Genomic DNA, 8,195 nt, shown 5'->3' with positions numbered 1-8,195 from the left:
CCATCAGTGTACTCATCCTTGAGAATGAGTAGTTGACTGTCAGCTTCTCAGTAAGAGTAATTAGCTTTTGTATAATCTGAATGGTATTTTGAGAGACAGCACCAGGGGCATCCCCTGCTTCAAGGGTTCTTCAAGGTCAAAAGGCACCCAGTGACACACACACTGTGGTGGCTTTCCTGAGGTCTCACAGGCCTGGAAAAGTCCTGGTGGTCCCCAGAAGGACTTGTCCTCTTTCTACACCACATGTGGTGGTAAATATTTGCTGTGTGAGTTGAGTTGACCCCTCCACATCCTTCACTAATTGTAATCCCAGGTCTCATTTGCCCTCTGGTGCCCAGCAGCTGGGCTCAGATGTGTGGTTGTGCAGTCTGGGCATGGGGCACCCACTCATGAGGTAGAACAGAAGCTCCTGGTAAAGCTCAAATCACCCTTTGGGTGGGTGCAGCTCAGCCTTCCTGGAGAACCTAATTTTTAGCTCATGGAGGGCACCCATTTTTTGGTGTCCTGATGCTCCTGGGATACCAACTGGAATCCGAGTGATGGGAATACCCTGCCCAGTCACTCCCAGATAAGCAGAAAAGTCACATTTCACTGCAGCCCTTGCACAACAAGCTCAGCTGTCGAAGCTGTGACCAGTGGCCAGGACAGGCCAAGAGAAGCACCAGGAGCAGAAAAACTTCCTCCACTTCTGTGTGTGACTTTCTCAGTGAGTCAACTTGCCCCCACACACTGTGCCCAGATTGAAGAAACCAGTTAGAAAACTGGGAGATTAATTTTTTTTTTGAAGTCACTGAGGGTCTAATAAAATCTTTTATTATGGGCAGTGCCCCAACCTTCAATGAAATCCTTACTTCATTCCAAACTTGACTGAAACACCTCATATGCCTGCCTAGGTCACTGAAAGCCCAGGTAAAGTTCAGTTATTTCATCACAACAATAATTCCTCTTTCATGTTAATACCCAGTAATATCTGTACCTAAATCCTCTTCATCCAAAATCACAGAAACAAAGCAAGAAAAACCCAGGGAACCCGGTTTTAACCTTGGCAATGGAACAACTCTGGAGACTTTCACTATCTAAACAATTGACATGAGTGTTTCACTTTCACATGACACCAGTTTAAAAAAAAATGGGTGCTCCTGTTGTCATCTTCTGTGCATATCCTGGTAGAATCCACTTTCTGCCCACATGCCAGCCCTGCCCCACGGTGGTTGTCAGCTGACAAAACCTCATGTGCTTTTTTTAACATCCCTGACTCAACCTGGGAAAGAGTGTGAGATGAAGGGGGGAAAAAGAAGTTAAAACAGGGCTGTGGCACTGAGAAGGAAGAAGCTGAAAAACATCCTGGAGGGGATGCCAGGTGAGCCATTAGGGAATCCAGCACCTTCCTTTTAATAAGTGAGGAATGCAAAGGAGCACCATCACAGTGCAGCAATTTTGGAGCATGAGCCAACCCAGCAGGAATGCAGAGCTCTCTGATGGCTCCAAATATAGAAATCAGGCAGAAGAACAAGCCAGGAAAAAAAAAAAAAAAAAAAAAAAAAAAAAAAAAAAAAAAAAAGGCTAGGTGTGATCTGAGAGGTTGGGTTGAAAAATGAACCTCGCAGAATTAATGTTGACCAAAAAAAATACACACGGTGAAGAGGTGCAGAGCAAGAGGGAGCTACAGTGGGGAGCTGCTAAGCTTGAGAACCTGTGAGTAGTGAAGCATGCTACGTGTGCTTGGCTGCAAGAGCAGAGGAAACAGACCTAAACCAAAAGTCATCAGCCATTTTTTCCAGCCTCACCAAGGCAGCATAATCTCCTCCATCCTTGCCAAGACATAGCCACGTCCTCCAGCCTGCCCAGGGCATGATTCTCCTCTCCCAAGTCGCAGGGCACAGACGTTTCCTCTGAGCTCTGCAAACCACTAGAGCGCAGCATCCACACACGGAACCACCTCCTGCGAGAGCCCCGCAGAACCAGATGCTGACAGCTGGAAAGCTGCCTCATTGGTGCACTTTGTCTCCAGGAAAAAAACCTTAAAACTGGCAGCCTGCAAACTAGACCAAACCCAATGCCTTTGCTTTGTGGGACTCCAAGGACTGACTGGCTGCTCCTTCTTGCACCGAGGCACTGGTATGGAGTTAAATCTGAGTTGCCAGTGCTCCCTGCAGCCCTCCCCATCCTGTAAAAGTGTCTTATTCCACCTGCTCACGTGGAAAGATGCTCCTGGACATTGAGAACACACCCTGAGATAGTAGCTGGGCTTCACATCATGCTCCTCACAGGGCAGTGGATCAGTTACTGCAGGGCAATGTGGTGCATGGAGGGAGGGGAGGGTGAAAAATAAAGGGAAGATGAGAGAATAAGCAGAGATCACACTTGTATTGTATCAGGTTTGTAATTAGAAAGCAGCACACAGGCTGGGGATTGTAAAACTTAATGTATTATTAGCCCAGCAAGCAGTAAATTTGCAGTCTTGCTGTTTCAGTGGTTTAAAAGTACCAAAGGCAAAATCCGAACCCCAACACACATTAGAATGAAATGCTCCTCACTTGGGCTCCTTCTTGCTTCATTTTAGAAGTTTTATTACTCAATGAATTCTTGCTGTTCCACAATTAGTAGCCTCACATACCTCTTTGTTCTGGTTGCTACCAGACTCAGTGGAGCTTGCTGAAAATCTGCCTCCATGATCAGAAAAAACCCTGATGACTTTGAAAATCCTTAATCAGGATTTTCAAGACAACTGGGGCTCTCCCCAGCACCCAAATCCATTTGCTACACCATTCATTAGCTGGGATTCCACCCGGAGAGACACTTGGGCATTGAGGTATGGACTCAAAGCCTGATGGCAGCCCTGGTTGTCCCCTCTGCACCAGCCCCAGGAATTAATTCAAAGCCATGAAGCCTCCAGCAGCACAGCTCCAGGGCACACCTCATCCCCACCTCTGCTCTGTGGTCCCCAAGGCTGCAGAGGATGAACCTGGGAACTCCAGCTTGTGGAGCCTCTCCAAGACCAGCAAGGAGAACGTGAAGTTACCATGACACACCCCAGATTTTGTTCCTCTTCTCTCCCTGTCCATCTGCAGCAGCTCCTTTGGCTCAGGAGGTTATTGACTCAGTTTCTGGGTTTGCTGTTACAGGTGTGGCACAGAGAGCTTGCAGGGCCTTGGCTGATAGTGGGCACTTCTTGGCTTCTGATTTGGAGTTTAAAAGCTCCATCTCTGGCTGCTCCTCAGGTTTCTTTTCTTCTTGGCTGCTGCTGGGTCTGGTTCTGCCACTGCTGGGTGAATGGTGCTGGCTCCAGCTTGGCTTCGCTTGCTGTAGGTGGCAGAGGGGCTGCTTGATTGCAGTGCTGCTGGCTTAGCTGGGAGGACATTCTTCAACAAGTCAGAAAATGAGAAAAATATCATAAGAAAAAAGAAAACTCCTATTTTTCTGAAGAAATAAAAATTTACACTTTTTAAAAAAACTGTTCATAAAGCACCAAACCAAGAGAGGAAAGGAAAGCAGCAGCAAAAGCTGCACTTTCGTATCAGAAACACCAGTAGTTTCACCTTCATCCACATCCAGGTGTTAGAATGAAGCAAATTGTGAGAACTCAGGATTGTTATGATTTTAATGACTTCTGAGAAGACCCAAGATAAGCCTCACTCTCTCTCTCAAGCTTCAAGACCAATAATTGCCCCTCCCAAGCTATCTTTTGGCAGGATATTCATCTGCTCAATGTCCCCTTTATTACTGCTGCCTTTTGCCAGCATTCAGCCATACTGGTATTGGTTTAAAGTCCAAACACCTCTGAGGACACCAAGGTTGGGTCAGAATTTGTCAGTGCCAGCACTCGTGCAAAGCTGTGAGACTCATCTGAATTTTTCCTGCTGCTCTGGGATTTATTCTTTTCTTTCCCTGGGAGCTTGTTCCATCAGCCAGAGCATGCTATTAAATCAGATGCTCAGGACATGGTAAGCTTTTAAAAAAAATCCTCTTTTCATAGCAATTCAGCTAATAGAACAGGTTTAGGATTATAATGCAAGGCGTCTTTTTATAATCTCCGAGTCCTCTGGGCCTGATTCTCTTCCTATAATAACCTTGTGCAATGGTGTGATGCCATCAAAGTCACAAGAGTGGCAGAGCTCTAACCAGGAATATCACCATCAATCTGTGGCATTACACAGATGCAGAAATGGTTGGAGCAGAAACAGTTTAATTCCTAGAGCCTTCAGGTCCTGAAATTTAATCTCAATTAATTCTATTTGCAAATGGCAGAGGCTGAGTCTGCCATCACCAAACTCTAATCTTACAGTAAATCATATCACAGGAAGTCTAATTAACACTGTTTAATTGAATTATCAGGACCAAACTTACCCAACCCACCAGTGAAGCAATGAATCAATGCAAAGCCAGTGTAACCAACTTGAGAGTCAGGGATGTCCTTATATACCCCAGGAGCAATATGTCCCAGAGAGAAGGGCCTATGCTTTCCATTTTTTCACATCTCCAGAACTGCCCAATTTGGAGAAACAGATTTTTTTTTTCCTCACCTTTAGGAAAAAAAAAAAACCCTCCCGACTCTGAGGCATATTCTATTTTAGCAGCTGTTGTGTTGGCCACACCTGAAGCATGAAAGCTTTGTTCTTATTTGGATGTTTTCCAAATACTCTGCTCCAAAGCCCCATGGTTTCGGTCCTACCAGATAGAACAAAATCAACACAGGCAAAAAAAATTCACCCAGAAATTCAAATGGTGGGGCTTGAACTTCAGGGACAGTCAGGGTCTGTTCTGGCTTGGAACCAGAGAATCCCAGACTGGTTTGGGCTGGAAGGGACCTTGAAGATCACCCAGTTCCACACCCTCCCACCAGGCCAGGGTGCTCTAAGCCCCATCCAACCTTCAACACTGCCAGGGATGGGGCAGCCACAGCCTTTTGGTACCACCTGAGCCAGGGGCTCCCCACCTCATGCTAAAACATTTCTTCCTAATATCCAAGCTCCTTTTCCCTTCTTTCAGCTTGAAACCCTTCCCTCTCATCCCACCCCTCCAGGCCCTTGTCCAAAGTCCTTCTGCAGCTTTCCTGGATTTTTTTCAGGGACTGGAAGGTGCTCTAAGGTCTCAGAGCATTAAGCAACCTGAACCTGCATGTAAATGGTGTCCTGAGAATCTCCCTGTTGCAGCAGGCACCTGCCTGACCACCACCCAGCTGATGCTCCAGCAAACTGGTATTTTATCCCTTTCCAGGAGTGCAGAGAAGCCTGAAATGGGGCATTGCACCCCATCTGCTCCTTGTTCTCCAGCAGCAGTGCTGCCAAGAGGAGCCTAAAGCTACGATGACCCCCAGGCTTCTCTACTTTTCAATTGCATGGCCTGGTGGATGGGCTAGAAAAGGCTGATGAGAGGCTAAACTCCAACAAGTTCATTCCTGAGCATAAGTGAAGCAACTCAGAATTAGGCTCTTTGATGTGATGGCTGACAGGAAAGTGTTCCTGTTGTGCCCATTGGGTTTTCAATGAGGCAATCCAGTGTACTCCAAAAAAGCCCAGTAATTCTGCAAAAGCAGCGAAGAATCATTTTAGAAAGAGAATTAGGAGATTTTTCAAGGAGCAGTGCAGGGAGACTCTGGAAGAGGCCTTCAACTCAGAAAATTGGAATCAGAAGTTGTAAAATCTTGAAACTGGAGGTTTGACAAATTTATGGAAGAGATTTTAGAAGCATGAATGCAGAGTCACAGGTTTCACACAGTGATTCAGCCATGCACATCTGTTGGGGTTGTTAAATTAATCCATTGATAACAGGGCAAGGAAAGCTGCAGGTTCCTGGGTAGCTCAAGTGCAACAGGAATGAAGGGGAATCATTCCTGGAATAACAGATAGGACAAACAGGCTTGAAGCATGAAGATGTCATACCCAGTACTCAGGACCCTTGGCCATCCCTGGTGGTGACCAAGTTCTCTTTCAGCACTAGGACAGGAGATGTGTTAGTGACTCTTCTCACAGGCAGACACACCGATACTAGGAAGCCCAGTAACAGGTAATTATGTCTTTTGTCCTGGGAGATGAGTTAGCCAAGATGTCCACCCTAAAATGATGACAGACACAATAATGAAGAACAAGATGGGGTGTTAACAAAACAGCGTCTAATTAAGCCATCAGGGCGAGCCGTGTCTTGAGAGAGCCAGTTCAGCAGCTTCTGAATCACACCAAGGCATGAAATCCAGGAGTGGATAGCAATAGTTTCCTCTGATCATTTTCTCTGTGCACAAAGGTTCAAAGTACTGGATGGAGAAAAAATCCAAGAGCATCCAGGCAGGTGGGAAGCAAGGATCACAGTGAGCGTTTCACAGCCCGAGCTGAGTTTCTCTGCGGTGGTCTCCACTTCTAAAAAAAAAAATGATCCTTTTGTTCAGACTGAAGAAATGCAGCTTCAGGACCTTTGCAGATATCAAGACATCCATATCAGTGATGAACCACATAGAGCAGGAAGCTACAGACCTCAATTCAGAGCTGTCAGCAGAGCTGCTGCCTGTCTACCAGGGCATCTTGGATTTTTGGGGTCTTAATTATCTGATCAGCACTTGCAAGGCCACTCTGGTAAGAGCCCAGGACCTACCCAAGTTTTCTGAGAGCTGGAGCAGCATTTTCTGTCTAGAAAGGACAGGCTAAAGCCAGTAATTTTTCTCACTTGTGGTGTCACTTCCCTGAAATTAGTGGAACAACTTCAGCATTGAGTGGGAGCTGAGCTGGGATCCACCAGGTGAGAGCTGAGGAGCTGCTTAGCTCCACGTTTACTGTAAACTCACCTTCCTAAATGCACGTTTCTCCCGTAGTTTTCCAAAGGTTTCAGTAAGGCAGGTTTCACTGCAGATGGTATTTGCCTCTAAAAATAGTCTTTGTGCAACTGGCATGGAAGGGGAAAGCAATTACACCTCTACTATGGGAAAAACATTCACTCCCTTTCCACGGGGTGACTTTAGAGTCTCTTCAGTGATAATTACCATGATTTTTCTGCTGAGGTTGCTGACATGGAGGTGAAGTGACCTCCCCAAGCTTCTCCAGACCTGGATCCAAACCAGTGTTTAAGGTCAGGGACAGCCCCACCTTCTGATCTCCAGACAGGGTTCAGGTCGTCTCCCTTCCAGCTATGGAAAGTGATTTTCTTTCATCACTTGATGTTGCAAGTTGAGGCTGGAAATTTGACACCTGAGTATTCCAGAAACCTCATTGCTTGCTTAAATAAAAGCAATGTCTCAACACAGAGCCATGGCTGTAGAGCCCAGAAAAGTTTGCCACAACTCTGCTCATCAGCTGCTACGTGCCTTGTTTCTCTTGGATGCTTCAATTGATGGACAGAGCAAAGGTTACTGAAGCTTTGACCCCAAAATGCACATCCACAGATGCAACATTTGAGCTAATGAAATGCACTCTCTCCTTTCCAACCCAGCTGCTCTTGTCCTCTTCAGGCCAACAATAATGATAAAAACCACTCTTTACATGAGTCTGAGCTTTTTTTCCTCTATTGTGCTGCTCTGAAGGGCTGTATCTCAGAGGTGTATCTCAGCAGAAGGGCTATTTTGATAACCACAAAGCATGGTGCTACCTAGAAAGCAGACAGGCAGGTTCTCCACTGCTGGAAAGTGTCCTAGTTCCTGCCTTCAACAAAGTCACGACTGCAATTTGCACCCACAGAGCACTAAGTGAAGCCTGAGTCAGGGTCAGCTCTTGGGTTGGGATATTTCTCTCACCAGCAAAGGCTGATAACTCAAACTGAGCATCTTCCAGAAGCAGGCAGCAAGGCTGGACCCCACCTGTCATGAGGTAAGAAAGGAAGTTGCATGGATGAAGTCACACAGGAGATGTGCCTGAAAATTCAGGTGTTCTGCCCTTCCGTTGCCAAATTATCATTAACAGAGGAAGTTACACCACAGCCAGAAACAGCTCCTTGCTTTGCAGCACAGGAATCCCAACTGGGGATGGGTACCAGCTCAGCCTGTTGCAACAATTCCATCCTAGGGTGAGGGCTCTGATAAGAGTTCTGGTAAAACAGTGGAGATGGGACAAAGATAGTCCCAAGAAAACCAATTATGATGAAATTCACCTCTGTGTGGGACACGTTGTCTCTGCTGCTGAAAATAATTCCACCATCAGATGTTTGATTTGTATCCTGATGGCTCCCTGAGATTTTGAGGATAATTATCAGTGAGCTATTCTGACTCAATAAAC

This window comes from Heliangelus exortis, chromosome 27 (genome assembly GCF_036169615.1).
Source record: "Heliangelus exortis chromosome 27, bHelExo1.hap1, whole genome shotgun sequence".
Classification (NCBI taxonomy): Eukaryota; Metazoa; Chordata; class Aves; order Apodiformes; family Trochilidae; genus Heliangelus; species Heliangelus exortis.
Note: the sequence above shows the minus strand (reverse complement) of the source record.